We start from the raw sequence: 9,253 nt of genomic DNA, 5'->3' as shown, positions 1-9,253 counted from the left end.
CACACACACACACACACACACACACACACACACACACACACAGAAACTCACACTATTTTCTTCAGCTAGACTATCACAAACCCAGAACACATTCAGCCTTGCTAAAGTAACATGAAGACAACTGTAATGTATCTGTGAGTGTATAATGAGCTTATTATTACAAAGTCATTGTGCTGTCATTATTGTTGTTAGTTTGTAAAGCTATTGTAGGCTATTTGAATAAGACGAAACTACTTTATGGTGTAGGGGATTTTCTAATGAATGCATCTGAATGCATCTTTTATACATCTGAAACTGTTCGGTAACTTTAAGGTAAACAGAAAATACCCTTTACTTAACACTGTCAGGTAATGACTGAGAGACAACAGATACACTGTAAAATATGGGAGAATATCACAAACTGTAACCTTTAAAAAAGTCAGGACTCATCAGTTCAGAGATAAAAGCCTGTTTTCAACATAAGCTCATGACAATCTACAACACATCAAAGAAGGCGAATTTAAAATGCACAGGAATACATTTCCAATGCAAATAATCAGATTAATGTACCTGAAGCATTAGCAAACTAATTTTACTACTATTGCTACTACTACTACAACAAAGGTTGAGACAACTACAGCTGAGTTGTCTCAGGAGCTTGGACAGAAAAGCGTCTGGACTCTCACAGCTGAGTTATTTTGCATTTTCACTGGGACTGTCTGGACTGATGGCTCATATTTTTTTAACTGTTAGTGAGGAGGAATTTACTTTTTGTTTTGTTTTTGTTTTTTTTTAATACCAGTTGTATTTGTCAGTGTAAGAAGATTTTAGTTCGCTATGACTGCTGGATCGGAAACGTTGAAAGGTAGCGCTCGAGTGGTGCATTCTTCTCCTAAAATGCTGCCAATAGCTACATTTAAAAAGCTGGGATTAACACAGTTTACTGCGCTGAATGGAGCCATCGTTATTGCAGTAATTCAACACCAGCAGAACTGTAAGTTTATTTGAAACCAGTTAATCTAGATCTTGAAATGCAAATATAGATGTTGTAGAAAGTGGAATAACAGTGTGTGCCAGACTGTGTTTCTGCTTTATGTTATACATTTTGCTCCCTGAGGTACACATTTAAAATTAGAGCATTTATCAGTATAATAGCCTTGTGTCTTGTTACCCTTAAGGACATGAGGTATATGACATATTCAGATAGAAATGACAATCAATGCTTGACTACTCACCCAGCCTAAATCTAATCATAGTGCCCAGTGGCTGCCACAATGAACATGCTGTAAGTCTAATGACATGACTGCATGAGGTGATTGCATTATAGAGGGGAGGTAAATGTACCTGTGCATTTTTATGTGTCTATGCAAGTGTGCTTGTTTGAAGTATCTAGAGATTGTGTCAAACAATATAAGCCTTTTACAGTGATATAACATAGTAGGAAATGTACATGTGTAAGGGATTAAAGTAGGAGTTTAATATTATTTAGCTGTCTTACTTTCAGGGCCTTGGAATTGCACATCATGGCTCAGTGTCACTTTTTCACTGCTCACTGCAACATACAGGAAGGAGGGATTTTAAATGTTTTTATTACCATGTATTTTTTGTAATGTGGCGAGGAAAATGTCAGGAGTGTTTCACCGTAAGTGTCTCTGATGAGTGAACAAGGCATTTTAAAGAAACAATTATAGGCTTGGCTACCCCCCATGATGCAACGAGTACCTCTTCTCCTGTGAATTATAGACCACATCTGCATGTCATTAAAAATGTTCCTCTTTCTTCCATAGTCTGTGCTTTGTCCTTGTCTCTTTATGTTCTCTTCTGTTAAAGGGAATTCTTTCCCAGTGTTACCTGGAGCTTGCTCAAATAAGGTTGTCTAATTGTTGGGGGTCATCTCTCTAATACTGAAAGGTCTTTTGCTTGTAATATAAATCACCTTAAGACCCCTGTTGCTTTGAATTGGTGCCATAATGCATTAAAAATCAAATTGTTTGTTTTCTGTTGTTCACCAGAGTATAAAGAGATTGTTGTTTGATTTGGGGTTATAGCAAGTAACACTGAATTAAAGACTAAACAAGCACACCCACACAAGAAAAAAAGAATAAAGTTAAACAAAAATTGTGCACATTAAAGTCATTATCTTGGCACATTACATGTATACTTCAGAGGATATTTAAAGTTGTTCCAAAACTACAATATTTTTGTTGAAGCTAGCAAAAAACAAGAAGCAATGCAATGAGCATGAGCATTCCTGTGAGCTTAACTTTCTAGCTTTCATGTCTTAAGTGTTAATGTTTTGGTCATGCTTTAAATTAGTCCTTTGTGTATCTACAGTCCTCTCCTTCCCTTTTCATTTGTTAGATCCTGCGAATGAATCCTCTCAGTTGTTTTTCATGTGTCAATCTCCTCATTCTGGAATTCTGCTTTTTGTACTTTTCTATGTTTACAATTTTGGTTGGCTGGATAGATGGATGGATGGATGGAGCTGTCAGTAAAGGCAATTGTTGGTTTACTTCACGTCATGTTTTTCACCTCATTGTCTGCATCCCACCTGCAAGGGCTCAGAGCCCCCACAAGTGGTGCCTGTCGCAAGTAGTAATCTAGGTGATGATTAAGTTATCATTTTGAAACATACCATCTGTTGGTGGGCTACAGGTAGATGCCTTCGTCCATTTTTCCAGGTTTAAAGTCATTATTATCCCATGCTAGGCTATAACCAGAAACTGAAGAAATGGTACACCAGATTATAATAGTATCAATATCTAATGGATCAGGTGTTTCCTCTCTCAGCTTTTTAATATTTGCAGAGTACATGTGTCTTAGTCTTAGTTCAGGAATAAGTTAAGATGATTCAGTGTCGACCCATGCTGGGTTGGCTTTAGGGAGAAGTAATACATTATAGTCTGCAGCTGTGCAGCCCAATAGTACCACTGAAAAACACTGTAATTTGCCAGGTATAGCAATGTCAGTTGTAGCCTGTTTCATCTATCATTTCACAATAAAATTGTCACACAAATGCCAAAAATGTAGTAAAGGAGGAAAATGGCAAGAGCAAAGATTTGGACCAGGTACAACAATTTTGGAGGGGTATTAATTTCAGGTACTATTAATCTTTCTTCTAATTTATAAGCTCAAAGGTAGGATCATAACTTTTTTCAATAATTTTACAAATGCTAAACAGGTAAATATGTTTAAATATGGAAACGTAAGCAACGGAGCTGCCCCTTTTATTTGTTTAACAAAATGAAAGAAAATTTAGAAAAATGAAAATAATCTGGAAGTTGTAATTATACCTCAAGAATACCTCGAACAGCATCTTCAAATGGAGCTATGCAATGTGTGCATCTGACCAGTCTTAACAGCAAAGATATTCGTGTGTGTACCAGAAATATTCTTGTGTGCCACAGCAACATAACAATGGGTTCTGTGGTTAGTTTAAACAATAAGGGTGGCAAAGCTACTAAGCTACTAATATTAAATGCTTGTGAAATAACATTGTTATTCAGAGCATCAAGCAGGGCTATCTACAGTATCCTTTTCTACATCTACTGAGAGTAAAGTTCTATCTTCTCCATCTGTTGTAATCGTGCAGTACGTTATATTAAGAGGCTTGAAAGGCTTGCCTCTTTTAAACAGATGCATTTTGATCGGAGTCAGTAATGCCTACAAGAACACACTCTAATCTTTGTGCACAAGCTGGCAATATGAATCTACAATGTCACGAACATTTCAAATTCTTTTCTTTTCCATTCATTTTCTTATTTGCTTATCAAATATGGGGTCATGGAGGGTGCTGGAGCCTATCCTAGTTGTCCCGGGATTGCATCTTGTACAGTTCACCAGTCTATTGCAGGGATAACAGAGCACTTACACCTGTGGCCAATTTAGAATAACCAACCCGAGAACATCCAGATTTCACAGAGATGCCAAGCAAGTTGGTGGATTCAAATCGAGGACCTTCTTTTTGTGAGTCATCAATTCTAACCACTGCAGAAGCGTGCCACTGCTTGTCACCATGACAAGCATTACACTTTCATGTATACAAGCCCAGGAACGATTTTGAAGACTACTTGAGGAAAGCTTTAGCAACTATTTAGAGACATTGTTGTTTTGTAACTTTGTTGTTTGTAGTGTGAACATACAATATATTAACTAAGTGGCTGTTGGGTACAGTCATACTTTTATATTATTACCACCACCAAATCCTGTCACATTTGACCTCTGATCTCTTCTTCAAGGTCAGTAGTCTGAAACTGAAAGTCAAAGAGATAATAATGCTATACAGAGCTATTTAAAACTGTTTCTTTATACATTTGTTTGTATTAACAACATTTATAATATATACCACCCCATCCTATATGAGTCAACAGTTTCCGAATGTCTTTGATTGCTGCCAGTAACTTCTAATGGTGAGGCATCTAAAGACTACAGAAAGTCACTGCAACTGGCCAAGAAATAGTCCTGATCTTAAGCTCCAGTAAAACCACAGCTTGTTATATTTACACATCCATTTATCTGAAAATGAGATCTAACGTTAATAAAGGCTACCCAATTTCCTTGTATGCGTTTCCAGCAAGCTTTAAGGAACTGACTTTCTGCAAGTATTTTACCCAATATGTCAAAGTCTGCCATGATCCAGCACAGAGTTTTCAGTGTTTTCATTTCCAGAAGTCGAATAAGATGCCAAAGACCATTCTAGATATAAATTTGTCAATACTTAACACACTCCTGCACTCAGCACTGTATACACTAATCAATCAATTGAAATCATATTCACTGCAAATTAAAGCCTTTCTAAACATGCCATTTGTTATTTCCTAAGAAAGATATGACCAAGATTTAGAGAAGACATACTCTGACCTGCTGTTACGGCAGGAATATTGAATTGTTTCTTGAGAGCTGCCGGAGTGTCATTTTTCAGTATGAATGAGGCCTGCAGATGGGAAATGAGGTTACCATGCCAACTGATGTCCCTGTTTTGAGCAGTGAATTTATAGATGGGAAATAGTTTTCTAGTTAATCACAGGCCGCTAAATTGAAAATCCACTTTTAGTTCGTGCTAAAGACGCAAACGATGTTCCTCTGTAGCTAAACATGGGATCCTGATCCTGAAGTTGGCCCCATAACTGCTTGCAAAAGGATCATCCAGAAATCCTAACCCATTATCCACCACCAGCGTGCTTTCTTAAGAGAGCATAATTATAGAGTAGATGTACATTACTCTATTCATGAACCATTTTCTATAATCTAGCAGTCTGGATATAGTGTATATTTGCCTACTTTATAAGAGCCTTTGACAGATTTAAAAAACACTCTACTAAACATTGTTGGAGGCAAAGCACATCTCCATATGGCCTCCACCAGTAAGATAGAGCACCACAAAACGTTTACTAATGGCTCAAAGAATTTATCCAGCTGCCAAACTCCAACAGATCCCAACTCAATCAAGTATTCATGAGAAGGACCTAAGCTAGTGAGAGGGGTAGAACCCCCACCCCACCACCCCCACACACCCTTCCCAACCCTTACCTAACTCAAGCCTAAGACCGATGTCTGATGTGACTCCAAAACCTAAAAGCAGAAAACGAGAGTCAAAATATGTGACTCCCGGCAAGAGCAAGAAGAGAAAGATGTTTCAGAGACAGTGGTAACTCAGTGAAAAAGTACAGCAGTTTTGAAAAGTACATTTTATTGTCAGGTGTTGTTGTTTGCCCACTAAAGCTATCCTTAAGCTCACTAAGTAAATGACAGAAGTAGTCTGCCCACCTCCATTAGCAAACCACAGCATCAAAGCTTTGCTACAGGTTTGCACTGCGCTGAGATTTTATGTAACAGGAAGTTTCCTGCACTGTTTACTGTTGCTGTCATTACTTGTTCTTATCCTTTTCATGGTTACACTCTTTGTTTACTACTGTCTACTGCTGAATTCATCCAGGAGGGGGTTACAAGCTGGTGGACTCCTTGTGCCAGTCCCGAACACAGATAAATGGGAGGGTTAAAACCGGTGTCAAATCAAATACGTGGATCCATCCGCGGGGGTGACCTGCTGGGAAATAAGGCAGCATCTAAAAGGACCTTTAAACTGTTGAATTCTTCCAAAAGACAAACATTTCCTGCCGCAGTAAACATAGCTGAGTGGTTAGCTGCTAGATTTCTTCTCTGAAGTAAGTCTGTGCAACAAAAACAGTGTACCACAGTCTTGCTCGAGAAAGTCAGCGCAATGGATTAATTTAGACACATGACTATTTTGGTTTATTTGCACCATAGTCAAAGTCTATTTTGGTAAAATTAGCCCCTGGTGAAAGACACCCACAGAGATCCTGTGTCAATGCCCAGACTGGTCAGAGTCAAGATACAGAAGAGATCTGCACATTATTAATATTGTGGATGATCACTTAAATCTATCTTACCAGAATATTCTTGAGTTATCCCAAGACTGGATGCATTATGAACCGTTTCACTGAATAATGACTCATGTCAGGACTAAAGATGAATTAATATGAATTTAATTACACAGACTCCCCTTTAATATCTTAAAAAAAAAAACTAATTGTTCCTGATGGAAATTTTGTTTTGTTTTGTTCTACCTTCATTTATCCTTTTCTATGTACTGCTAAAATTATCACTGTCATTGTAGTTAGAATGATTTCTTTTCTTTTGATTTAATCCAGATCACCCAGTCTGACCAATGAAATTGACTGGTTTCTGTATAGGCAATGGGGAAGTGTGACATTAACCCCATAAAGGATTGTATACTGATGTTGTATTTTTATGTGTTGGCGCCAAGATAATGATGATGTTAAGAACTACTTGGGACACAAATATACAAATATGTATCTATGTACAGTATTCTAATGTTTGTAACCATACAGACATCTGCTGAAACCACAGTATCTAAACTAAAGAGGCTGGATAGCATCAATCATGTACTTCACTGTTCTCTGTACACTCATCCCTCTATGTCCACATACTTTCCTATTGGTTGTTTTTTATATACCACAGAATCAGAATAAGGAAAAATAAGTTTTTAAATATGTTGCCCCTTTTTCTATGGAAGGAGAAGTGGTTTGTCTGAGGGAGTTTATGCCTGTTTTAAAGGAGGAAAACAGTTATGTTATAATGTATGCTTTTGTTGTTTTGTTCACTTTCTTGTAAAATTAACAAATAAAGCTGTCATGTGTGCCAGTTGTATTTGTTTATTTAGTTATATTTATTAAAATCTCTGCTGCCTTCTCACTTTAAATAAAGCATTTCAGTCTGTGTGAGATTTTTACCTGATTAAATAAACAGACATACAATTATTAAAGGCATGAAACTGCAAGCACACCCCAAACAAAAAGGCCTTATTGAAGAATAAACAGAAAGACTAAAGTGAAACCTTATAGGTGGTTAGATTTTATCTTTACACTGTGATCTCATAGGGATGAGACTATAATATGGTAGGCTTGCTCCATGATGAACTGGCTAAAATAGAACTGCTTTTGGTTAGTTTGTTGAACCGATTCTGTTTTGGCCATGTCATCGTGTCATTTTAGGATGTCAAGCTCTTCCTCTTAAGACACTCATCATCATAGCAGAATGAGCCTGGCAGTGACAGTAATAAAGAGCTCCATCTGTGCCTGGCAGGCAGAGGCAAATGAACTAATTAAGGTCTGGTGAAGTCTCCTCTTTCACCTACTGGCAATGGCAGCCATCATCCACGTCGTGATGAAAAGGAGAGAGTGCAAGGGTAATTAAATACCAGCAGGGGCCGCGGGGCAAACCTAATAACTCTCTGTAACAAGCCAATAAGAGACTTATTGCTTAAGGGCTTGCACAACCCAAAGCACGTTAATAGTGAAGATGATCACTTACCGCACATAAACATTCAGATGGGTTGTTGTTCCTGAGAAAAAATTGACCTTGTCGAAGATATCTGCAGCAGCGAAGGGACAAAGTACAAAAGGCCTTTTTATGCTTCTGTTTATTTGCCACAGTGCTCACGTTGACTCGAGTCAAGCTCCTCATGTTAACTCAAAAATGCTTTTCTGTGCTCAGAAGAATTCATTCTTATTGCAGCAGGTCGCCATCTGCTGGCATTAGAATGCTTTTACAGCCCTGTTCTGTTTTTTTGTATCCTGCATATAGCATATAACACTCATTGTATTTGTGCATTTGGAGCAATGCACTGATGTTTAAAGAAAAAGTGCAATTATTGTCAGTACTGTTAGTGTTATTTCTCACTGAATTGGGTGGGGAGCATTTTAATATGGCACTGTCAATATAAAAAGTCCATTCCTTAAATTTTATGCCAAACCAATTTACAACCGGCCTTGTTTATTGCTCTCATACCCATCCCTAGTGCCCATTAGTCCTTTCCCCCGTCACCTAATATGCACAAACACAACCAAAAAGCAAGGAAACAAAAGAAAAAACATTCTTTTGTTTTCAGTTTTGATATTGCAGGTACTAGACATTTCAAATGTCAAGTAGGACATAGATTTATTCTAATTTTGTATTTTTCCATATTTTCAGGTTTTGTACATCGTTTAATTTCTGTATTGGCCAAAGTCAATTTTGCCATTTCACTTTATTAATTCATTTGTAATATTCTTCAATTCAGTTCAATTCAATTCAATTTTATATAACAGCAATCACCGGAAATGTTATTTATATTGTAAGGTAAAGAGCCTACACCGAGTATATCAGATGGACAGCTTAGGTTGAGCAGTTTGGAGAGAAAGTCACGAGGCAAGGTTAAGATGGTCTGGTCTTGTTTTATGTCAGCTAATTAAGACGCATTTTACTCTTTTTAGTTTAGGTTGACTTCACTGTAATAACTTTGGAAGTTAACCCCTTTTGTTTGTTTGTTTTTTAAGCATTATTCCGCACGACAGAACGGTAACAAAATGTCCCTCCAATGTTCAGGCTGCAGTGTTTTAGTATTAAAAAAAATACAACATTTGGCATGACCGCGAGCCAGAAAGTCATATAAACGTCATGACGAATGGAAGAGAGGAAATTTACAATATGTTCAGCTTCCAGGGGTGACATGAAGCTGTATATCTTTCACGAGCAAAATAACAGCTGTGAGGATTTGGGACGCACAGAGTTAAAAACATGGAGGGAGCGGAGAGCGTCTGCCACAGCTGCCGTCACGTTCCTACGGCAACGCGCTGAAGCTTCCTCCCGGAGGATCATGGGAAGCAATTCTGGCTACTGAAGCGGAGGGAGTTTCGAAATATTTCGTGATTATATACGGTATAAATTCCAAATAGGTAAGTTATAATAAAAT

At 37.6% G+C, this 9,253-nt stretch overlaps 1 protein-coding gene across 2 annotated transcripts in view; it reads right to left on the bottom strand.

Annotated features, from left to right (window-relative positions):
• LOC102209762 (protein FAM222A-like) overlaps positions 1-7,955 on the bottom strand; it is a 31,996-nt gene extending 24,041 nt beyond the window's left edge. For both annotated transcript variants that reach the window (XM_005735202.1, XM_005735203.1), the window contains exon 1: positions 7,834-7,955. The gene's annotated coding sequence lies outside the window, so the exon portion shown is untranslated. The remainder of the gene's footprint in view (positions 1-7,833) is intronic.
• Between the last annotated feature and the right edge of the window lie 1,298 nt (positions 7,956-9,253).

This window comes from Pundamilia nyererei, unplaced genomic scaffold (genome assembly GCF_000239375.1).
Source record: "Pundamilia nyererei isolate P.nyererei 1_Seehausen unplaced genomic scaffold, PunNye1.0 scaffold00063, whole genome shotgun sequence".
Taxonomy (NCBI): domain Eukaryota; kingdom Metazoa; phylum Chordata; class Actinopteri; order Cichliformes; family Cichlidae; genus Pundamilia; species Pundamilia nyererei.
The sequence above is the reverse complement of the archived record's forward strand: the minus strand, read 5'-3'. Positions and strand labels throughout refer to the sequence as shown.